A 26,138-nucleotide genomic window follows, 5' to 3' on the forward strand; every position below is an offset into this window, starting at 1 on the left:
ACCCATTTTACTTCTGTAATTTGAAATGTCTTTAATAGTTTTAGTCCGATAACAATGCAGGACCATTGAGAACTGACTGAATGATGATGTTTGGTTGAAAAGTGTGTGGAGTGTTTCAGTTAATTTGAAGTTGTTTCAGAGGAAGAGCAAGTTTGTGATGAAACATTTTGATAAAATACTATAAAAATCTATATCTAATCTATAAATAAATCACAATAAAACAAGTAAATTAAGAAAATAGTGTGCATTTTGATTTCATGTTGACTTTAACAAACCACCACCCAACTGAACATGTACAACAGAATGTGAGAGATGATTCTGGCCAGACATTAAACACAATGATGAAAGAATTATGGTTTTACCGGTTAGTCCGCAGCGTTACATGGATAACATCAAGGACACAGGATAACACAGTCCTTGTGTTTCTCAGCAATTGCTAAATACAGATAAAGGGTCAGAAACACTGTTCAATGCCGTTCTTGATTCACTGCGTGGAGATTAGACTGATGGACAGATGAGTCAAGAAGAGAGAGAGGGGGAGATTTGGTGGAAATGAGCAGATAGAAAGATCTCTGTCATGTTGTAACATTTATCAGATGCTCATAAATGAAAGAGTCTGATCAAAGCCCATCTAAAACACTGAGCCATGTGAAGCTGAGATGTCTGGAGATAGAAGAGACCTTTCACAGACGACACAAGCAGAAAGAGCTACATTATTTACACTGTCTGCAGAAAATGTGCAGATACAGAATCAGTTACAAACCCAATGATAATACTTAAGAGGTTTGTTCAGATCACTAATCATTTGCGTGAGCAACAGTAGTTGTAATGACTAAGCAAACACCATAAAAGTGGGGTTATTATTGAAATATAATGTTTTAGAAAGGGACAAAAAACATAACAGGGCTCAACACTAAGGTTTTTTTTTAGTTCTAAATTTAAAAAAAAATTGTTAAAAAAAGTCCGCACACTCCACCAAAAATCATATGCGAGATAAAAGTTTACTGAGAAGAACAAGGCAAACATTTTGGCCACATATTGACCATTTTCAATGCCAAGCTAACAATGTTAGAACTTGGAGCCTGGGCTTGTTTGCCTTGTTGCCTTGTTTTTCTCAGTAAACTTTTATCTCGGTTATGATTTTTGGTGGAGTATGCGGATTGTTTTCAAGTATTTATCTTTTTGGTCTACGCCCCTCGGTTGGATTGTTTTGAAGGCGCAGTGAGTTTCTGGCTGTTTTCCAGTAGTTCTAAATAGAAGTTATAAATAAAATACGTATTGTTTTCATTGATTTAGACCCATATAACCTTGTATTCCAATAAATAAGGTTGTTACGGTATGACACCAAAATATTAGATACCATTAAAATTTCAGAATTCTCGCTTTCAATTTCGATACCACTGTAAAAAACTACTAACCAAACTAATATAAAGTTCAAACATTATTAAAGATAAGTGAACAGTCAATATTAAAATAAATTAACAAATTATTGCAATCGAAAAAAAAAATATGTACATGAAGGTAGGTCTATCTCAGTTGTCTCACTACAGTAATATTCAGGTATAAAAATGTAATAATCAAATCACTGCATATGGGTGATTTTAAATATAGATTAAACATCATTAAAATGACAAAAGTGATTTATGTTTCTTTTAGTCTTTTGTTGTTTGATTAACATTAATGACAGACAGCAGAAGGTTTATTAGGCTGCTGTCACTTTAAGACCTAATGCATGAATCCAATATAATGATGCATCCATGTTCTCCCTGTTTCAGTTCACTTAAGACGTAACATCTGTGTTTATGAGGATACTTGTCAAGACTGGCATTTTGAAAGTTTTTTGTGTGTGTGTGTATTTGTCCATTCAAGCAAAAGAAAACTCTGGTATTCCTGCACGGGCATGAATGGATTAAAATTGCTTGAATGTTTAAATTGGCAAGACTTTCAATAAACTTTTGTACTGACGCAGCACTGGCTTGGTTGTCCTTCACACCGACCCCCCGCCCTTCAGGCAGTTGAGCTCTGATCATGATAATGCTGAGAGAAACAGGAAGAAACAGAGAGGAAGGATTGATGGTACTTGTTAAATCTTAAAGAGTGAGAGACACTGGTGGTTTCTGTGGGCTGCATATTCATCTGGTCTGTTGCGTTGAACACAAGACCCTCAATCCAGCAAACACCCTGAAGCTGCTGGACCTGCAGGGGTCTGACCCTCATTAAAGGGTCATTCAGACACAACACACACACACACACATAATCTCCCTCGCTCTCTAAAGCATCTTGTCTAACGCCTTCTCTTCACAAACAAAGCAGTAATCCCTCTCTCATAGATATATAAATACATGCACACATTGTAAATTGTGTTTACAGTCCCAGTATAATTTGAGTGAATCCCTGAGACTAATCCAAAGATCATATGTTATTTTGAACGTTTCTCATCATTTACTTTTCCTCATGTCGCTCCAGTTTGACTTTTTTCCCATCAGTGATGTTTACCAGGTTGTCCACGCTGCTGTGTTTCATACAATGGCAGCAGTGATGTAATGATGTGCAGGTGCTGTCAAGCTCCACAGTTAGCAAAATGGTATCATATCAAGATTGTTTTTTTTTTTTTTTTTTTTTCTGTGAATGTTCCCCTCTTATCTTCTTAATCAGTTTTTTTTAAATTATACAGAACTTTATTATACTATATAGTTTTTAAAGTGCTTTAGAAATAAATTGGAATTTAATGAGTCTGCAGATCTTCTGCAGTCACGCAGCTTTGTGTGAGGAACAAACCTTCTTAAATGTATATTCTTCTTTTGTATGGCTGTATAGCTTTCATTTTACTTCAGAGAATTTGTAAAAATGCAAAATGCATATTATAACAATATCCCATATGATACTATATGGAATTTTTTGTCAGTTGTGATGCTTGACAACCCTTGGATAATCCTTCATTTCTATTGTGTGGAAAAGAACAGCCTGGACATTCTGCTAAATATATCCTTTAGTGCTCCACAGATATTATTTAAAAATAAATCATAAGAGGAATGTGAAATCGATCCATTTTTTACAGATGGAAAAATTTATAATAGAAGAAGAAGAATGTGTTAGATATCAGTTCTAGCCTGAAGAACGCATCTGGAGTAGAGACAGCTGTGGATGATTTGTGTGTGTGTGTGTGTGTGTGTGTGTGTGTGTGTTAGATCAACCTGAAACGTTAACGAGTGGTGTGAACTAGTATTAGACGGTTAACAAGCAGATTTTCTGTATTGTGTTCATCGTCTTTAACACATTTACTCTTCTGTTTCTCTGTCTTTCTCTCTCACACTCTCTTTTTTAATCCCTAAACAGCAGAGCCGGACACTTCTGTAACCTGATCACCATCATCTGTTTCTGATTTGTGGTTCTTGAGAAAACGTTATCTAATGCTCTTGAACTGTGATGTGGGCTGACAGAGCATCACTGCATCCATAAAAATAAATGTCTATGGGTCAGAATTCACTTTGATATGAAAGATTAAATTGTGTATTCTTTTAAAAAGTGTAGATGGATTTGCAGCAATGTGCAGTTTAGTATTTTTATTATTATAGTTAAACTATTAAATATTCCATACAGAAATGTATGTTATTTGATCTGTAAAGTGACTATATCATCCTTTTTTAGGAGGGCAGATGAACATGCATTGCTTACTATAGGTGGAGTGCTTTTATGTTAGCTATGCAGTTAGTTATCTTACGTTCCTTTCTGGTACCCTTGCATATTGTGGTCGAATCGTACAGGGTTTATTAGAGGAGTAAATTTACACAGACAAGGTCTGTAAATGATTGTATAGCTTGCATTGTAACACATATAATGTTAAAGTCTTGTATGGTTTGGAGACAGTTATATTTGTTCATTTCAGTGCGCAAAGACTTCCAGCCATTATAGCCTTCTGTCTAATCCAAAGTTAAATCTGAGCATGCTCAGTTGAGGTTTCCGGTTTGTCAAGGAAATCTCATTTCAACTAAAGCAACTGAAGGAACAGCTTGTAATCAGTAGCATCTGAAGTGGTGTTTCTGTAGGGTGGCATCTATCAGTTTAGATTGAGGACAAAACAGCTTTTGGACATTAATTAACAACAACAGTCAGGTTCCGGCTATAAAAGTCCCATTTGTTTTCTCCATAGAGAAATTGATTATAGCAATGGCACATAAATCTTTCAAGACTGGCCTACGGTGAGCTCTGAGTATGTTAAGTGGTGATAAATGATTTTCTAGAAGTCAGTCAGTGTTATTTTATTTTATTCTTTAAAGAAAAGCACAAAAATCCCGAAGAGATCCACTAATCAGCAGAAGTATTATAAGTAACTAAAACTCTAAAAATGCATTATTTGAAATAGAATAAATTGAAAATAAACCTTTTTTTTAGTTTAGTTTACCTACAGTAGATGTATTAAAATAACAAACTAATTCTGAATTAAAAAAAAAAAATACTTTACATATTTACAAAAAAAACGTAATAAAAATAACAAAAAAACTTTAAGACATTAATTGAACATAATTATAAGCATAAATAAAAAAATATGATCGCATATAGTAAGGAATTGTGTATTATGCCATAATTTCTGATTCAATTATATAATTTGCAATGCTTCATGGGATGAGTAGTAAATGTCCTCATAAAAGAAATACACTTTCTCATTTTCTGCTTTACATCAAATGTTGTGGTTTATTGTGATTTAAAGACCTCTTGGTGGTGTATTGAGACATTTAAGTATGAAAATTCTCACTTAGATTTAGAGTAGAAAAGAAAGCCTCAAGAAAACTTTGGTAAACCTTGACTTTGAGATCAGCTTGACAAGCGTGACCTGGAAGTTAAGCATATTTTGAACGCGTAATGATTATACAGGCTTCACAGATATAGCTTTTAAACAATAATACTGTGTTAGCCTTGTCACGCCGACATAATAAACCCACTGAAATCAGCACAGCAGAGCAAACAGCCAAACACCAGCACAGACTACAGCACACTCTCAGAAAAAAAGGTACGGAATGTGTAAATTGTATTGTTTTTTTTGGTAAGATGCTAGTACTGTAATTATTTTATTTTTTTTGATGCTTTTTAGTACCTTAAAAGTACATATCTGTCCCTAAAGTGTACACATTAGTGCCTAAATTATATATATTAGTACCTTTCAAAAGGGTACGGCCACAGTGACAGCTTTTGGACCTTTTTTCCAGGGTGTGTTCAGGTGTATGTAGTGCTTTACATGTTGTTTGAAGGTTTGCAGAAATAAACCGGAATATAACAGTCTTGCAAAGTTCATCAGTTATGAAATTACTTCAATTTCAGCTATAAGCAGCCCTACAGAAGACTGGTGTCATATTCAGCTTAAGTCAGTTCTGTGTTGATTCAGTGTAATCACAGTGTCAGCTTTGCAAAGAACAAATTCGCTTCAGGTATAAAACAGAAGACAATCGTGTCATTATTCTGCTCAGTTTAGTTTGATGTTGAGTCAGTTCAGTTCAATAGTGTGTGTGTGTGTGTGTGTGTGTGTGTGTGTGTGTGTGTGTGTGTGTGTGTGTGAACGTGGGTGTGTTTTGATGTCTTAGTCTAATGTCTATGTTAAAACAGCTTGATAAACATTAAATAATGTTTGAGTGAAAATGTAAAATGCAGAAAGGTTTGTGTGAGGGTTCGTTTTAGATAAAAGATATAGAAGTCAATGGAAAGTCCCCATCATGATAGAAAAAAGCACAAACGTGTGTGTGTGTGTGTGTGTGTGTTTGTGTCAGGGTGGGGTCGGGTGTAGTTGAATGGAGGTCTTTTCTCAGTTTCAGTAATGAGACAATAGAAGTGCATGGATGAATGTGTGAGGGTTTTTTTCATAGGATCTATTTCAGTCGCAGACAATGATTCGCTTCATCTGTCAAATCCATTTACATCCTTCTGTGTGTGTATGAGGAGAAACCACTGTACTCAAACTAGAAAAGAAAGTCATTTTAGTCTGATTTACAGAATATATTTCTTGATTGCTGTGATTTAGCATTTCTTTATATTTGGCCTATAGCTTCAATTATGAATACCCTTCAAAAATTACCGTAGTAGTATTAGTATTTACATGCACTTAAAATAATGACTTGGATTTTGAAAAAAAAAAAAAAAAAAAAAACAATTTGACTCAGAAATTGCTGGTAAATTTGACAAATAATTAAAAAAAAATGGCAAGTAACACATTGAATTAAACATGAAACTCTGGTGTAGAAAGATTAAAATAGTATTTTCTTTTAAATCGTACTCCAAAGTGTATTTAAAACTTTGAAAACTCTTTTGTACAGCATAGCACTGTATAAGATATCATGATAGTGTCCAAAAGTGCTAGTTACAGTGATTTTTGTAACATTTATCTTGTTTTTTGTTTTTTGTTTTTGCTAATCTGCTAAAATTCACACAAAGTAAACACTCTGGATCTCTCTCTCTCTCAGCTGATGTTTGCAGGAGGGTGTGTGCACTGGACAGGGGTGGAGAAGACAAACAGAGAACCTGAATTGTGTGTGTGTGTGTGTGTGTGTGTGTGTGTGTGTCTGTGTGTGTGTGTTCCGGTTCCGGTTCCTCGATGCTGGCCCGCAGCAAACACTAAACATCTCGCCCGTCGTAACTGCCGCCGAAAACGCAGAAAAAAGATGTTTAATGTGCAGCTAAGTGGTTCCCTCTTCCACATGAACAGTGCGTTACATTGGAAACTGCTACAAATCACTTACCAAATACACCGGATATATTTGTAATTAATGAACACACCAAAGCTGTTACAATAATAGAAATCGGTTGCTCTTTTGATGCCTACATGGACACCTGCTATGCTTCAAAACTGTTGAAATACCAACCATGGTACAATGTTTTTAATAACTTTGGCTACTCTTGTAAAGTCATTGCCCTCATTTTTGGTAGTTTAGGCCATGTGCACAAGTTGTGTGTGTAAGAGGCCTGCAGATCTGTGGACTACATAAGAACAAGGCCAAAAAACTGACGAGATATTGCTCTGTATCAGCAGTAATCGGTAGCCTCTACATATGGAGGCGCAGGTGCCACCTTTACCCTTAATGTGCAAAATGGACTGAGATATTGGCTGCTGTTGTACATCTTTCTGTCAAATTTGGATTAAGTCATGATATATGCTTATCTTTTAATCCAAATAAAGAATTTATGTGTGAGTGAGTGACACACACCATTTAAATATAGTATGAGCCAGGCGGCCTAATCATGGCAAACACACCTAAACTTCTACACCACTGCTGACCATAATATGGGTGGAAATGAAATCGACTATCATTGAAATACCTTTTATGTTTCTCTTTTCTTTTCTGTTGAATTTCGAAGAAACACTGTTCCCTTGAGTTATGGTGGAAGCATGCATGCATTCACTATTCAGGACAAACACACAGCTGGACCATCCAATCACACACACACACACACACACACACAGGGGATGGAGAGCAGGTCTAATTCAATTTGACATTTTAAATCGTTGCAGATGCAGCTCAGACTGTTCAGATATATAGGCACTCATGCTTGTGTGTGTGTGTGTGTGTGTGTGTGTGTGTGTGTGTGTGTGTGTGTGTGTGTGTGTGTGTGTGTGTGTGTGTGTGTGTGTGTGTGTTTAATGTGAATGCCTGTATAGAAACTGGACAGTCATACGCTATCAGCCGGAGGGAATGCTTATGAAGCACAGATGTAATGTGAGGCTCTGTCTAAATGACCTTTGACACTCTACAGCAGCTGTTCACCCTTTGATTTTGTGCATCTTTAAATATCAATAATGCTTTCCTGTGTAAGCTTTCAGTGTTAAATGTTGCTAGTAGTTGTAGTTTGCTGAATGAATCGCATTACATTCATGCTTGACTATGACTTTTCAGTATTTTACAGATGGGGTTTTCTTAGTAAACATTCAGCCGTTATATATGATCAAATATAGCTATCAAAATCGTATCATGTGTAAGCATGAGGTAGTTCATTATGGCTGGCTTTAGGACTGTTTATAAAAGTGTGTTGACCATCTGATTAAGATGACCGATGACATTAGGGTAGATGACAAATGGACTTGGACTGTTTTCAACATCCTTATTTTAGGTTATAATATTATATTATATACCTTGGAAGGTTTATGAAGTGTCTGGTTCATGTTTCTCACCAAAATCAAAGAAAGATAAAGACAAAGAAAATAAAGACATTTAAGGACAATTATGTTTTTGTGCTTTTTAAGATTGTTTTAAAGACTTTTTATAATTAAGATCAATTTTGCCATTCTCATTACTGTTAATCCAATAATTAAGATGTTTTTCCTTTTTTTAAGAAATAACTATAAATAAAAACGCTGCCACCATGCTTATAATTGTACTTTTAAATTTTAATTAAAACATGAAGTTATTTTTTAAAAATAATATAAATTAATTTTTTAAAAAAATAGAACAAAATGCAATTTTTATAATTATAATTTATTTTCTTTGTGCAGAATTTCATTTATTTTCTTAGATTTTTTTCCTTTTGATTTTGAGGTGAAATATGACTCTTGACAGGTTTCATAAGATTCACTCTTTTATCTGTTTTGCAATTCACATAAGTAGTCATGCAATGTGGAAAATGCATTTTTCTACTCAATTTATCTGACTGCATAAACTGCATAATATTTACACAAGAATTAGAAAAATATTGTATATGTCATGTGACGCTTCTGGACATGCCGTGTGAACTACTCCAGAGCACACTGACCCTGATCAGCAGCAGAAATGAGTGTCTCTGTCATACTGGGATGCTATACTGCATTCTCCTCCTCCTCTCCTCTGCTTTAATGACTCTCAGATGCAGAGCACAGCGGCTGAAACTCATTATGACTGTACAAAGATCCAGGAAACTGTAGCAGAGGCGAGGGGCTTAGAGTCACAAGACATTCATGAGGAAAATCCGGCCCACATGCAGACACATGATGAGTGAGCTTACATGCATTACTTACATGCTTACACAGCATTATCAACAACAATATAACATATAATTCATGTCTGTATGAGTGCTGTGATGTTCCTGAAGGACAGATGTAAAACAGTGCCCTCCACTGGCTGATGGCAACCTGCAGGGTTTTAGGGTTTTTAGAAAATAATAATTCACCCCCATGCATGTTCTTTTTTTAGTAAACTGTCACTTTAGTGACCATGAAAGGAACGCAAGTGAGTGTGTGTTTGTGAGCTCGAGGAGGTCAGTCACTCCTGTCATATCTTTTCTGAGCGTTTGCTTAAACTCAGCAGATGTGTGTGTGTGTGTGTGTGTGTGTGTGTGTGTGTGTGTGTGTGTGTGTGTGTGTGTGTGTGTGTGTGTGTGTGTGTGTGTGAATGTCTGGACGTTTCAGACGAACACACCTATTCTGCTGAGTCTCTGTATTTGTGAGTAGATTAGCTGTGTTTACACTGAGTGTGTGTTATCAGTCATTAGTCTGAGAGACATACACACACACACTCCTCTGTCTAACTCCATTTGTTCATATGCTGAGCCATCACATCCAGACCTGAGTGCAAAATGAACCTTTCTCATACACAGTGTCATATTCATGTGACCAACTGATGATGAGAGGTTTAGAAAACAGGTGATGTACAGTAAAGTTTCTTTAACACTGCGTACAACCTTAAAATTTAAATGTTACATTTATTTTCAATTAAAATGAAATTTATTTGCTAAATGTGCATGATTCATCAGTATATGTTATTAGACCAAAAGTAATGTTTTCATACTAATTTTCCTTCTTTTGATGAACAATATATTGGTTATCGGCTGATATTAGAGATTTTCTTAAACTAGTAACAGTTGATATTGGATATATTGGCTGATAATTAACTTTTCCATCAACACAATCAAAATTAATCTTTGAAAACTAATAATTTACCCTTAATCACTGTTTGGGGTTATTCAGACCCCACTGGACTTTTCCTTCATTTTTTAAAAGTGTTACCTTCATCTCAGGGGCATGTAACTCTGTGACTTTTCCTAAATAATCTTAACATGCACAAAAAAACTGGGTTTGATTTGGTTTTCTAAAGGTGTGTAAAAAAAATTTACCATTTAAGGTGTTTGAAAATGAATGAAAATGAATGGGAAAATGAAAAAAATGATAATAATCAGCCCTAAATGAAAGTAATTACTACATCAGCCAGAATTATAATGTTGTGCATCCCTAATCAAAATCAATAAAAAGAGACTAAAAATGATTCAGTAAAAGAAAAAAAAATCACAAAACAATTCCAAATTTTTTTTATCTGTTCTGTAAAGAAAAGTACCCAGCTAACAAAAAATACTATACGAATCATTTACTAACGTTCCCATTAAGATCAATTTTATCTCTGAATGTTCTCCACACTCAAAAGTCCATGTATTTATTTATTTAAACTAAAAAAAAAAAAAAAAAAAAAAAAGTCTTATCTTGTTTATGCGAATGATAAGGGAACATTCCATTTTACAATTTTGCAACGTTAACATTATGGCAACGTTACTTTTGAATGTTCTTGGAACTTTCTAAATCAAGCGGTAGCATTTACAGTAAAACATGTTAGATAAATGTCCAACTAAAATGTTTCAGAAAAAAAAAGTTTCATGAATGATGTACAAATAATATTTTCGTGCTAATGTTTTGAGAACATTAATAAATGAACATTCTATTAATGTTACTGTCAGCGTTCCCTGTTAGCTGGGTATTTACTTTAATAAAATGTGCATAATTCATCAGTGCATGTTGTTCTGAATTTTACTTTTTTCATCTTACCTCATCAATCCTTATTGATTTTCAACTGCCTGTCAAATAGAGACACTTTTCACCATTCCTGATTGATAAACTCAGTTTATGTTATTCTTGTTGATTATTCAGTTTGTCTTTGATGGAATATGGAAGTGAAATGGGTTTTGAACAGCGTTTCACATTAATATTCTGCAGTTTTGGGGTTATAAGTCTGTGTCCTGAACAGCAGCCCTGTGACAAATGACTCATAGAGGATTCACAAAAACATCACACTGCACTCCAGGAGCCTTTTCTCCCTCCAGACATGAATTACACACTAAACATGTCTGTATGACATTATGATAACAACCATAGAGGCAGGATAACACTCATTATTGCTCTGTTCTCTGAAGGCTTCAGCCAGTCAGACAAAACTTCCTGTACAAACACACGCTGCAGACGTGACATGAGCGTGAACCCACACGGCTCTGCCGATAACAGTGACTTCAAGTCTGGCTCTCTGACCGTCAGAGACGTTTATCAGCGGACGAGAGATTAAACTTGACCTCGCCTTCCTGAAACAAGCAAAATTTCCACCCATATTCATTTTGTTACCGCCACATGGCTTCTGTCATTATAGCAGTTACAGACAACAAGTCATAGTTTGCTCAGCAGGGATATACTGTATAATGTACTGTACCACATGTTGTTGGTTTATAAGCTGCCTTATACAGGCGGCTGCCTTTTAAGGGCACATCTCGACTGAAATAGAAACTTATAAGTGAACGATTTGTAGTGATCAACATCGGCAGCAACTCCTACAAATAGCACTCTTCTTGAGAAGCAGTGATGGACAATTAGACATTTTAGACTGAACTATTCTTTAGGAATACTTTTCAGTATTAGATGAATTCATCATTTTCTTGGTAACACTTTTATATTAAAGTCTCATTTGTTAACATTAGGTAATGCATCAGACGGCATGAACTAACAATAAACAATTTATTACAGCATTTGTTCTTCTTTGTTAATGTTAGATCATCAGATCAGGTTCATTTATGTTGTTCAAAGTACATTTACTAATGTTAACAAACAAATTCTGGTTTTAAAAATATATTTGTAAATCTAGTTACACTATCATTCAAAAGTTTGGGTTCAGTAAGATTTTTTTTTTTTTCTTTTTTATTTTTTATTTTTGTTATTAATGGTTTTATTATGTTGGTTTGAATTGAATTTGTTGACATTTATAATGTTACAAAAGATTATGTTTTACAATACATTCACATAGAAAACACTTATTTTATTTTAGATTGTAATAATATTTCACTACTGTTTACTGTATTTTTATCAAATAAATGCAGCCTTGATGAGAGAAGTGACTTTCAAAAAAAAAAACTTTGAACAGTAATGTCAAGAAATGTGACAGTCTCATTTCTCTCACATCATTCACTATTTTGGACAGTTTGTCGCACTGCATTCTGGGATTGGTTCAACTTTGTACCCTGTGCTTGCTCATAGCTAATGTAATATTCTCTCACACAATAAATACACCCGTCCATATGAATGATTTGAACAGCTCTTTTTCACGTGGTTATTCATCTGTGCTCTCTGCCCGGTTGTTTTATGTGTCTTCTGTTAATAAGTCAGAGAAGAAAAGACCTTAATCAGAGTGTAAATGGAGCTACTGATGTAAAACAGATTGAGTTTTAATGCACTGACATGAACTGAATGGACTGGATCCAAAATCAACAGTCTCTCAGTGAGAATGAATTGATATCACAGGGTTTATTGAGGAGTTACATAAACCTGTGCTTTCCCTTTCAAAAGACTATTGAGCTCTCGTTATGCTCTCAGCAAGAAAGACATGATTTTTCTCTGAGCAAAGGAGTAATAAACTGATATTCGTTCACCTTTTAGATCTGATGGTTTACTGCATTTTCAGGTACAAAATCACTAAAAAAGTATTATAAAAGTGGTCCTTTTTATTAGTTTTGTCCTTTTTGGAGGTTGGCAGACACTAAACATTTCCTAATATGTTCCACAGGGGAAGAAATCATACAGAATGACTTGAAAATAATCTTTAGCATGTGAGTTTTCATTTTTGACTACATTAAAATAGCATTAATGCTGATTGCTGCATTAAATGTATTACAAATACATCTACACAAGTAAACAGTACAAAGAAATTACATTTATTAGAATGATTTTTTTAGAATGAGTCTGTGCAGCGCCCCCTTTCGTCTGTCACACGAATCATAGATTTAAACAGAAACTGTATATAAATCTCTGCTGAGATACTACAGAGAGGTATTACTAGACCTGAATGGCATTCAGATACATATAAGGCCACTAGTTTAAATATTTTGGTTTGTTTGAAGCACAAACATTGCAATATGAACAACTGTTAGAGACACTGTTGAGTGATTAAATATTATGTATCTCATTTAAATTCTCTCTCAGTTTTTCAATCAGCACTCTTCAGTTTTAACCGTGTGGCAGACAAAACTAAGAAACACGCATTCACTTGACTGTCTAACGGAGCACTGATACTGCTGCTGGTTTCATATAAACACAATTCGGTATCACTTGTGTATTTGTTCATTCATTGATAGAGAGAATAAAAGATAAAAATGCTCTCACTCACCCTGAGCAGTTTTCTGGACTTCAGTGTTGTTCTCTGTAGCTCCACATGTACTGTGATCTGTAGTGATGAACTCCATGTGTGTGAACGTGACGGACAGGTGACACAACAACGGCAGGTGCTGCTGCAGCCAACAGGTGTGTGTGTGTGTGTGTGTGTGTGTGTGTGAGAGAGAGAGAGAGTCCACAGTGACTGGAGGATTACTTAAGGAAAAAAGAAAAGGGGGAAAAAACTGTTTACACTTTGTTTTACAATTTCATGTTACACATATATTGTTACTTTAAGTACTATGGCAATAACAATAAAAATGAACATTTACAGTCGCAAATATATATATTTATATTTATATATAATTATATACATATATATATATATATATATATATATATTATATATATATATATATATATATATATATATATATATTTGTTTTTATTCTGTTGAAGAAACTGGTTCCATAATTGAACATCAATTTAAACAATTATGTTGAAATGATAATGTTGTATGATTCTAACTGTAGATAGCAAAAACCACATGGAGAATTCAGAATTTTTTTTTTTTTTTTTTTATGTGCTTAAAATTAGCTACTTTTTATGTTAATGTCATTATGTTGATATAATGTTAGAGAATAGTTTATCAAGCATTTCTAATAAGTTTCACAGCAAAAAAACTTGGGATTTATCCTTTTAAAACAGCCATGGGAGAAGTGTATCGTTGAGATACTGTTGTGTGTTTTGTGTGTATATATATATATATATATATATATATATATATATATATATATATATATATATATATATATATATATATATATATATATATATATATATATATATTAATATTAATATTAATATTAATAAATCATTAAAAGAACATTAGGACTTTATTTAGTTTTTAGTTGGTTGGTTTGTTTTCCCAAGTAAAAGTAAACAGTTCTGTGGGTTTTTGATTAATTATTTTAGTTATTGAACTCTAATTGCACTTATCTGTACACAGTCATTAGTCAAATAAAATACCTCCTCCAAACAAATACATGTTTGTTTATTTACTTACTTGTGGTTGTAGTACCATCGTCGTACACTGGATGGAGCCATGTGTTCCACTACAGTCACCAGCTCTCATTATGGAGCATGACCTAAAACTCCTATCCATTTATATGAGAAATAAAGCTTCAGTCAGACAGGAGTGAATGAACGTGCAGTGTGTGGATACAGCGGTTTATTTATTTGTGTGTGAGTGCTGAATGTGTAATGTGTGAAAATCAAGACGAGACCTTGTTCTGTAGCAGAAGACCTTTGAAGAAAGCATTTGATCATATATTGAGTAGAAGTAGAAGGTGGAGTAGAAAAGAACATTGTGTTTTTGTCTCATATCTCAGAGTTCACACCAGCGTGTTGTGTGTGTGTGACTCAGCCTAATTCAGACTCCCTGAAGGTTTCTGTGGCCCGTTTAGCCCAGCGTCAACTTATCAGAAGTTCCGGGAGGAAATGCGGCACAGTGTCCTCCTTTGCATAAATATAGCTGCTTTAAGATGGCATGTGGAACACTGCGGCACAGTCCTAGCGTAGCCAATCTCCACCTGTCTGCTGGATGGAGAGGAGCTGAATTTGGGTCAGAGAGCTCAAACACACACACACACACACTCACACACACACACACACACACACACACACACACACACACACACACACACTTGCCGTGGGTGATTCTTTAAAGACGCACTGCAGATAGGCAGAAAGAGAGGTGACCTGTTTGCATTCGTCAGCATACAGGAGCCGTGTAGTGATGCTTATTGTGATGAATGATACAGTCATCAGAGGACCAGACGGGTCATTGTTATGGCAACGAGGCTGATAATGGAAATGATTAACGAAGCGTTGAGCTGTTACACTGTTTCCATTTTGCACTGCTGTATTCATCATATTCTCAAGCAGACATTTACACCAGTCAGGTGCAGAATGAGCTGTACATATTTAAATGAGTGTCATTTGCCCGTGCACATCTCATCACCACAATGTTACTCTGTTGAGTGTAGTCACCAGGGCATTGCTATGTGGTTGCTAGGGTGTTAGTGGTAGTTGGTTTCCAGGGTTTTGCTATGCAGTTGCTATGGTGGTTGCCAGGGTGTTGCTAAGTGCTTGTTAAGGTGTTCTGAGGGATTGCTACATTTTTTAAATTAATTTGAAAGTTTTTTTTTTTTTTCCCCATGCGTAACTCATTACCACAATGTTATGCTGTTGGGGTGGTTGCTAGGGTGTTAGTGGCGGCTGGTTTCCAGGGTGTTGCTACACAATTGCCAGGGAGATGGTTAGGGCATTTCTGTACGCCTACTAAGGTGTTTCAAAGGGTTTTTAACATCACTATGTGGTTTCTAGGATATTGTGGGTGTGGTTGCCAGGGTGTGGCTTAGTGCTTGTTAAGGTGTTCTGAGGGATTTTATCTTAATTTTATTGTTGTGTGGTTGCTAGGGTGTTGGTTGTGGTTGGCAGGGTGTTGTTATGTTTGGTAAGGTGTTCTGAGTGTTGAATAGTGCAGCTGTGGGTGTTGTGAGTGTTTCCAGGCTGTTGATATGCAGTTGCTATGGTGATGGCTAGGGATTGTTTACACGCCGTTGTTGTGCATTAAGATGTCTTTGGTTTTAGTACGTTGCTATGCAGTTAAGCGGTTGCTAGGGTATTGTGGGTGGTTTCCAAGAAGTTTCTATGCAGTTGCTAAAATATTCTGAGTGGTGTCTAATGCATTGCTATGCAGCTGCTAAGGTGTTTTTAACAATGTTTAAATATTCAGGGCTGTAGCTTGTTCAGATCACTAACCTAATTATTAATAGTGATTATTGTCCTAGCGAGCACTACTAATGTTTAACACACAGTCAAGAGTTCTTGGCCTGTTTGCATTTAGCATTGCATTATCATGTTTTCCACCATATGTTTTCAGTTCAGATCCAGCATGAAGAGCCCAAACTCTAAATGTGATGATACGTGGGTCATTATTTATTTATTTATTTGAGCAATGTTGCTGTGCAACTTTTTCAAGCAATCTTACTTGGGCACTTTCCCATTGAGAGAGGGGCAACAAAGTTCTATCTGGATACTTTAGATCGGTCATGGGCCCTGTGTCTCACTTGGTTGCCTGTTGAATGCAACATTGCTCAGAAAGCTGCCCTGTGTATCATAGGCTTAAGTAGGTCATCATGTCTGTGTACCAGCGCTGCTCAATGCTGAATTGGGAACTCTCTGATCTTTTGTTGTCTTGTGAATAAACGGTTGAGGCTGAAGTTTCTTTCGCTCCTGTCTCCAGCATGCACTTGGGTTGCTTCATGTCCTGTAATAGATGTAGTGTTGTGTGCTTTCAGGGATGTTCAAATCCATCAAACACTCTTCAAAATGTTCTGCTACACTGTTGCTATGACACCTTATATTTTTGGAGAAGAGAGGCAAATTATTTACTTTGTTGTTTTTACTTGTTTGCTAACACAAGCATCATTTTTGCTATTGCTCATACTGTATAATAATAATAATAATAATAATAATAATAATAATAATAATAATAATAATATGTGTGTGCGTGTGTGTGCATATATGGAAAAGTGAAATGATCTATCCTTTAATTTTTATTTTTATATTTATATATATATAATAATAATACTTTGTTTTACAAAAAAAAAATGACAATAATATTTTTTATATATATATATATATTAATTATTTATAATTATTATTTTTTGTAGTAGTTGCAGTTATTGCGATCACCATTTCTATTGGTTTAACGGTTTGTTTTAATAATTATTTTATTCAGTAATCAGCTCACCGCAGCAGTAGAGTTTGTTTACCTACTGTATGCTTCAGTGTTGCCTGCGGTTTCTCTCTTGTACACCGAGTGAATGTTTTGATCTGAGTGCGTGAATAGTCAACTTATTTGGCTTATGCAAAGCCTGTGCATATGATAATTGGCCTAATTTAAATATTTATATAACTTGATGTCTTCATCTGAACCTGGTAAGAATAAGGAATGAAGGGAAATTTGAATTCCTTTGATTTTAGTGTAAAATGCGCAGAAAGACTTAATTATTTCCCTCGGATTGCGGCGAACTTCATAAATAATCAGAAATTTATTTGCTTGTGTTTACACGGGTCATGTTCAGACTATACAGGACCCGCGTATGATAGTGCTGTCCTCTAATGACCTGCTGTCTGTGCAGAAGTGCTGAAATTAGATGAAATAATGTTCCAAATGATTCTGGAGAGGGCAAAGCGATGGTGCCAGACTGTCATGTGACATTTGAATGGAAGCCTTTTTCTGCCACATAAAATAAATACATAAATAAATAAATAAATGGCATTGCAACTTCTTATAACAATTCAGACTTTGTTTCAGAAAAGGTCAGAATTGTAAGATATAAACTCAGAATTCTGACTCTTTTTCTTGCAATTCTTAGTTAACATCTCACAATTCAGTTTTTTTTTTTTTTTTCTAAGAATGAATAAATTGTTGTGGTGGTTGTTGCTTTTTTTTTTATAATTCTGACTTTTTGTCCTCGTAATTGCAAGTTTATGTCTCACAGTTCTGACTTTATATCTGAGCAGTTCTGAGAAGAAAAATATGATTTATGAGATAGAAACGTGCAATTTTTATTTTATATATTTTTAAAATTGTGTGTTGGAAACAGCCTTTATAGGGACTTTATATCTGCATTAACTATCATAGGATAAATTTAAAATGAAAAACTTTTTTGTGCATTTGTGAATTTTCATGTGTCTAATATTCTGTGCTGTTAATTATTTTAAGGAAAAAAAGGTCAAATATTTTTTCTTAGATTTATGGGAAATGTACATTTATAAATAACTATAAACCAAAATTTAGGACAGGGTTGAAAATTGCAAACCTCATGTAAATTAGCTCCTAAAATGTTTAGCTTGACCTTCTGAGAATGACAATCACATTTTCTAAATGCATTTTCTTTTACTACCTATTTGCTTAAAAAAAAGGAAAAGAAAAGAAAGAAACCTTTATTAGTTTCAGACCCTTATGCATGGAGCCTTATACTGTGCTTTTCACATAACATGTAACAGACTGTGCATCAGTTTGTAATGCATGTATGTGTCAATGCCTCTAGGAGACTGGAAGAAGAAGAGCTGTGATTGGCTGCCTTCCCTAAGCTGAATTACTTTCTGGGTGGCCACTCTTGCACTGAGGGAAAGCCACCAATGGGAACTCTTCTTCATGCACCCCCAGAAGAGAGAGTATGTGAAGTACATGGTGCAGAACAGATGACACATATATCCCAGATGGCATGCAGTAGACTGTCCTGGTAACTGATTGTTCGGTTAGTTAAACTCATTCTGATGGTGCAGCTGTGGTTAAAAATATACTTGCATGTCTTTAACCCTCAAGTTCTTGTAATCATAATAATATGCATGACTTGTTTGGATACAGATTCTACGCCATAGTGAATTATGTAACATAATTGCAATTTTCAGAAAACTGTTCCTTCGGAGTTTAACCTTGTCAAAATATGCATTCCCTTTCCATGATGAATAGATGAGGAAAATATTTTTGGAAAAGGGTAAACGTGGATACAAATAGAGCTGGTTAAACATGGCACGTAGCCAGCTGGATAATGTTTTTCAGAGTCAAATGAGGAATTATCCTAAACCGAGCTGGCAATGTTGGCCCTATTATAAAATCACAGTCAAATTTGCCATTAGTATTTGTGTTATTTAGTATTTTTCAGCATCTACTGTTTTGACCTTTATGATGCGTGTTATTCTTGTACATAGCCGAACGTTAAAACTACATGTGAGGCTTCTGTAATGCAGCATTTTAAAGAGACTTTAACTTTAACTCTATTATTTTTTTCTGCCTCAAAGCACTAGTATTTTCTTCTGAAAATGCACATTTTTTATACTTTCTGTGGTAGTTTTTTCCACTTTCTTTCCCTCCTGTTTCCCATCATGCACCACGTGTCGGTGTGATCAGAGGAGCCTGCGAGGTAAGACGTAATAATTAGTTAATGGAACATGAAGAGGACCGAACAGGTCTCATCTGCTCCAAAATCCTCCCATAATCTGCTTTTTAAAATTCCCCAGTTAATCCTGCGGTGGTTTGGCGGTGGACAACAGCGCTAGCCGACCCTCTCATTCAATTAAATGTGTAGAGTCAGAGAAGAAACAGACGGTCGTGCCATTTACAGGATTTACTGTAACCACACAAGAGGGTCCAGCGCTTGTGTTCTTGTACCTCATGTGTTAAGAGATACAGACAGACTGAGGGTGACTAAAGTCGGATGCGTGGAATGGAAAAATGACATGTGGCCATTTAGGATGAATGCCAAACTGTGATTTCTGTGTGTTTGAAGGATTATGTGTGTGTAAAGTGTGTGTCGAGTGTGTGCTGTTTGCCTTGGGCTGAGCAAACTCTCTCTCTGGGTTTTAAATAGCAGTTCTGGAGGTTCAAACCAACATCACAGAATCCAGCACAGAAACAGGCAGCGCTGGATAAACACACACAAGAGCACATGTACAACCAGCACTGAGCACCTGACAAAGTCTATGACCTAGTGAGATAGAAAAACCCATTACACTTATTCAGAAGCATGTTGAATGTGTTTGTTAGTTAAAGTGTCTTTATAAGCTCCAAAAATGTTTGGCATTGGTAAAATATCTGTTGTAAATGATGCATTGCAATATATTTAATTTTTTTCAACAAGGATGCATTAAATTGGTCAAAAGTGACAGTAAATATTTTTTATTTTATATTATGTTTTATATATATATATATATATATATATTATATATATATATATATATATATATATATATCAAATATATATATACATATATATATCAAATATATGTTTCTATTGATCAAAGAATCTTTAAAAAAAAAGTATCAATGTTTCCACAAAAATATTCAGCAGCACAACTGTTTTCAACATTGATAATAATCAGAAATGTTTCTTGAGCAGTAAATCATCATATTAGAATGATTTCTGAAGATCATGTGACACTGAAGACTGGAGTAATGATGCAAAAAATACAGCTGCGCATCACAGAAATAAATTACAGTTTAAAAGATGTTCACAGAAAACATCTATTTTAAATGGTAATAATACTTCACAAAATTACTGTTTTTTTACTGTATTTTTGATTAAATAAATGCAGTCTTGGTGTTTGGAAACAGTCTTCATTTTTGCAGTTCCATTCAGTGCCTGTAGTGACTGAGAAACTTGAACAGCTTCTTTTTCTGAACTAAAATATGCAACAATAACGAAGTGGGCCAAAGGTTACAATGCATATGACACCCGATATTTCATATCGAGTGCTTGATAAGAAAGAAAGGAGAGAACTGAGCTGACACATGTTTCCCTGATCTCTGTTTCTGCTGCCAGTGAAGAGAGTTGAGACTGTTTCCTCCGTCTTTATTTCCAACTGCATTGCTGTAATTAGAGTCAGCTCCCACACACACACACACCTTTCTCTGTGAATCAAATCCAAGCTTCCTATATGCTGTAAGTACCAAGCCATTTCACTCATATTTAATTATCGTCTCAGTGTGATCGCCTCAGAAGTAGTTCAGTGTTTGGACTCTGTTAATAAAGACAGGATGTCATTTAACGATCATTCAAGAAAACTCAAACCAATAATGTCTCCATTATGTTCCTGAAATCATCTCATAATGACTGGAAGCTCTTTCTAAAAACCTTTTCTTTGTGTTTTGTGTCTCTTGCTCTGGCAAGCGTGTGGATTGTGGCCTTGGGAATAGATGTTTTGAAGTTGCAAAAGTGCATGTTTGGAGGTGATAATTAATGAGAAAATCACTGAGAGCTCTGAGAGCTCGTGAAGAGGTGTGGAGAGTGCAATTTATAGTCAAACTGTGAGACGAGATGAATGATTTGGTCGCTCTCACAAGCAGCTGGGAAGAAATAAGCAATGTTAAGTTATGATTATGATGTCACTGCGCAATATTAAACTGTGAAGTTGTAAGTGTTCTTTTATGTGCAAAAGCAATTTGTGTGAAAACAGGTGTTAAATCTATCAAAACCTTGCTTTTATTACATCCTTAAAAGTAAAAGGATGAAAATATATATCTTAAATAGAGCAATAAGCTGTGAGAGAATGTGCCTCACGCTGATTTTAAGGTAAAGCATGTTCTTAAGCACGGTAAAATCAAAGCTTCAAATGACTAATTGCCTTCATAAAACAGCTGCATCAGCAATATAATAAAGCACCAATGTTCAACCAGATGTGCATCTCCTGAATGCAGCAGAAGAAAAGTATTAGGCATAGTTTACATGTCAAAAATTGTTTGTTTGCACTAATTAAAATGTGAAGTTATGAATTTGATGTCATTGCGCAAAATTACATAATGACCTTTTAAGTGGTCTTTTAAGTGGCAATAGCATCAGGGTCATTGTGACAAATTTCAGAATTTTGCCTTCCTAAAAAAATTTTGTAATAAAAATTTGCCTGCCTTTTATTTATTTATTTATTTATTATTTATTATTATTTATTTATTTATTTATTTTATTTTTTTGACCAGAGTAGCCAGAATATTAAATGTCATGGATGAATATTTACTGAGTGATCAGAGCCAAATTACAGTACAGGGGGGTAAAATGACTTTAGAAAGATGGCAGCATCATGTTATTTTTACACAGAGATTGGAAGCTCTATTAGTAAAATCTGTTGACTTTAGCAGTGCTTATTGCATTATCTGCCAATGGGGACCATTCAAAAATGGAAAAATAGCACTTTTCAGATTTTTTCCAGAAAGTTTGCATGACTGTAGCTCAAGAAGTATTAAAAATATCTTAATATTCTATAGATTCTGGGTCTTAGCAAAGATTTTTTTTTTTTTTTTTTTTTTAAATCTTATCTTAATTTTTAAGGCCCAATGTGGTGAGAGTTTACAAAACTGCACCCCACAAGTTAGTTAAGTCTGGAAAAACGCTCACTTTAATGGATGAGACCACTTGACTAATGTGTACAGTGACCAACCATAGATTTTATGTGCCATTAAACACAGCTTTATCTGAAATAGATCATAGTAGATTAATAAAAGACCACAATGATCATAGAAACACACTTTAAATATGTACAGTCTGAGGCTGAGAATAGAAGCCAGTGCATTTAGCTTTTATTTCTAAAGCAGTTTTACTGCATTTAGACAGCTAGGATAATGTTTTTGTTTAATGTACCTCATTGACAGCACTAGATGTGAATGTTTCCCAGTTTTACTAAAATCTGTGAATTATTAAACAATGCTTAGAGCTGGCTTACCTCGAATGATCTGACAGCTCATGGAGAAACAACACTACTGTTATGCTGCTCCGGTTTATAGTGGATATGATATCCTGAGAGAGACATAAAGATAGAAAGGTGTCTTGCGAACAAGAAAAGTGAATCACTGTGAACATTTTCATTAATCTGAGGGGATAATTTATGTATTCTGCACGTTGCTTTTTTTCTTTTATTCTCAAAAGAATCTAGAATATTACAATACTATTCCGATCGAGTCATTCTATCCAGCCGTATTTTGTGTTTATTATTCCCATGGCTGCAATTATGGTTGCATTTTTAAAGTGGTGCTCCAGAAATATTGTTTTAATGCAACATCTAAAATGCACATGTGCTCATTGCCTGATCTCTCTCTCTCTCTACTGTCTGAGCTATCTGAGTGTAATCTATATGGAGTTAGGCCATGTTATCTTTATCTTTCATTCTAAAAACATGAACCTAAAGTAGTTTGTTTGAGATCGTTTGAGCTGTTGTCTCTAAACGGATTTGGGCTGAATTTGGCGGACGGCAGCTGTTCCCATCTATGGATGTTCTCATGTGTCTCACAACCATCTGCCGATCAGATGCCACGTCACGTAAGCTCTTCATGTGGTTTTGACATCTCCCATCATCTCTCTTTGATGAGCTAAAAATACATTTAAAAGAGTTTAGCATATCTGATTGTGAATAAACATCTACAGTTCTGAGAATTTCACTAATTACTTAATTAGATGCTCTGTGCTTAGAACTTTTGATAAATGCACCATGCATTAAAGTCTTGAAGTTGTTTAGAGACTGTAAATAGTCTTGAGTTAGGCTAATAAAGAACTTGGCAGAAAAATCGTTTATTCTAAATAAATATATATATTAATTTAATGCATTTGTTTACTGAACACTGGTGTCTTTTATCACTTTTCAGTTGCTGTATTTTATTAAAGCAATAAGCTGTGTATTCAAGAGATTTTACAACTGTTAAAGGAGTAACTCATTTCATTTCACTTCCCTTATATGGATTGGTTCTTTTTTCTTTTTTTCTAAAAATCTTCATTTGTGTTCATCTGAAGAAAGAAAGTCATCTGGGATGGCATGAGGGTGAGAAAATGATGAGAGAGGTTTCATTTTTGAGTGAACTATCCCTTAAAGAATTGCTTTTATTCATTTAGCAGATGCTTTTATCCGAAACAGCTTACAAATGAAGAACATCACAAGCAGTTTGTCATAAGAGATGACAATATTCATGGTGCATAGCAAAGATTGTTATTTATTTTTTAATACTGTAAATAGGAGTCTGCATAATAAACAGAAACAAAAGCACAAAAAATAAATATGGTTTTAATGGCCTGTTTTTGTTTCAGAGGTAGCTATGTGGGACTGAATTAATTGTTTTTTAATCTGTTGAATTTGTTTTTGTCTTTGAATGCATTGATTGGTGTGGTGGTGTTTGCACTGATTACTGACTAACACTCTTCCTCAGAGAGAGAGAGAGAGAGAGAGAGAGAGAGAGAGAGAGAGATGCAGCTCAACTCTCTGCCTGCAGATACAACACAGTTTACACTGCAGTGATTAACCAGGGAAACACTCAGTATTGAATTCAACATGTTTGATGTGCGTGCGTGTGTGTGTGTGTATTAACCAGGGAGAGTGAATTCAACATGTTTGATGTGCGTGCGTGTGTGTGTGTGTTTAAGCGTGAGCAAAAGAGAGATTATTGGACGTAGAGCAACAGATATTGACATTAATCACCACTCACATCATGCTATTATTTTCCATAGTTTCAGCTTTTCTGCTTTCCAAGGCTGTATTTATTTGATCAAAATACAGTAAAACTGTAAAATTTAGAAATATTATTACAAAATCAAAATTAAATTTTCTATGTGAATATATTGTTAAAATTTAATTTATTTCTGTGATGCACAGCTGAATTTTCAGCATCATTACTCCAGTCTTCAGTCACACGATCCATCAGAAATCATTCTAACATGCTTTTCTGATTATTATCAATGAAAACAGGTGTGCTGTTGAATATTTTTGTGGGAACGTTGATACTTATTTCCTTTGATGAATAGAAAATTCAAAAGATAAGCAGAAAGTAACATTTCTGTAAAACAGAAATCTTTCATTCTAAATGTCTTCACTGTCACTTTTGAGTGTTTAATGAATCCTCGCTAAATAAAAGTATTAAGTTCTCACTGTATTTCTTTATCATTAGCGGTAGTGTATATAATCTGAACAGTAGCCCAATGGCCATCACTCTAATAATCTCCTTCACCAAAAAAGATATGCATAGTTTAAGCTATTACATAAATACATTGATATATGAGAAGTTTCAGGTCACTTCAGGATAATCCAGACTAGAGTGGAAGTTTGAGGGCAGTTTGGTAAGAGTGTGGTTCAGGACAGAGTAGGCATTTGGATTTAATGTGTTTGAGGTGGGATCAAACGGAAAGGTTCGGATTGAATCTCGCTTCATCCCATTAGCTTCTGCAGAGAAGGGAGTCTAAAGGATAAGTATGCAAAAATGTACCGCTTGTTAGACTTTTAATCCAAAGCAACTGTAGACTGCAGTGTCAGATTCCTGTTGGCAGCTCGGGGCTAAACGCTTCTCCAAAATCCTTCATGATGATAGAAGAGGAGCAAACAAACACGTGTTCAGTCTCACTAATCTTTAATCTCTCCATTAACAGCAAATGTCCTTAACTGGATCATTTGATGGTATGTTACATATACAGTGGAGATCAAAATCAGAGAACAACCTACAATTTCCTAAATTTTGAGGTCACTGCTTAGTCCTATCTGAAGTTATCCTAACAGGAGTAAAAGGGCAGTTTTTTAAGAATATTTCTTAAATTAATTGTGTTATAAAGCACAGTATAAAAAACTTAAATGAGATATTTAAAAAAAAACTGATCAAAATTTGTGATCGAAATTAGATACCTTAGATTTATTGGTGTTAATTTTTGGTGTTGTTCTGGTTTCCTTTGTTATTTTACTTAATTTATTTAACTGGAAGCTTTTCTCTAATTTTCACTGAGATTGCAAGATGGCGGGCCGCTCTAAGGTGCCTGAAAGCCTGCAACAGGACGCGGTCCAGATGAAGGCTGAAGGGATGACCAGGAGGCCAAAGAGAAGCCACTGCAAGAGAAGCTGGTCATTCCAAATCTGTGATTTCTCGAATACTGCAGATTTACAATGACCCTAATTCATTTAAATCCCCCAGAAAGGCTGGTCATCCATATAAGACAAATGCACTAGAAGACAGGATAATACAGAGACTGTCAATGGGGAATCGGTTCAGCACTGCAGCTGGAATTGCTTGTCAGTTCAGCGCTGAACAGGGTAAGGATCTGTCACGTTTAAGAGAAGCCGGACTGAAAGCACACTCTGCAGTGACCAAACCTCTCATCAGCAGAAAGAATCAAAAGTCTAAGCTCACCTTTGCTGAGGAGCATGTTGTGTGGAGAGAGGAGAACTGGTCCAAAGTTCACTTTACTGATGAGAGATAGTT

At 35.1% G+C, this 26,138-nt stretch overlaps 1 protein-coding gene across 1 annotated transcript in view; it reads left to right on the forward strand.

Annotated features, from left to right (window-relative positions):
• Positions 1-26,138, forward strand: part of LOC109053414 (disks large-associated protein 4-like) — a 138,675-nt gene that overhangs the window by 14,209 nt on the left and 98,328 nt on the right.

The sequence above is a fragment of the Cyprinus carpio genome, chromosome A6 (genome assembly GCF_018340385.1).
Source record: "Cyprinus carpio isolate SPL01 chromosome A6, ASM1834038v1, whole genome shotgun sequence".
Lineage (NCBI taxonomy): Eukaryota > Metazoa > Chordata > Actinopteri > Cypriniformes > Cyprinidae > Cyprinus > Cyprinus carpio.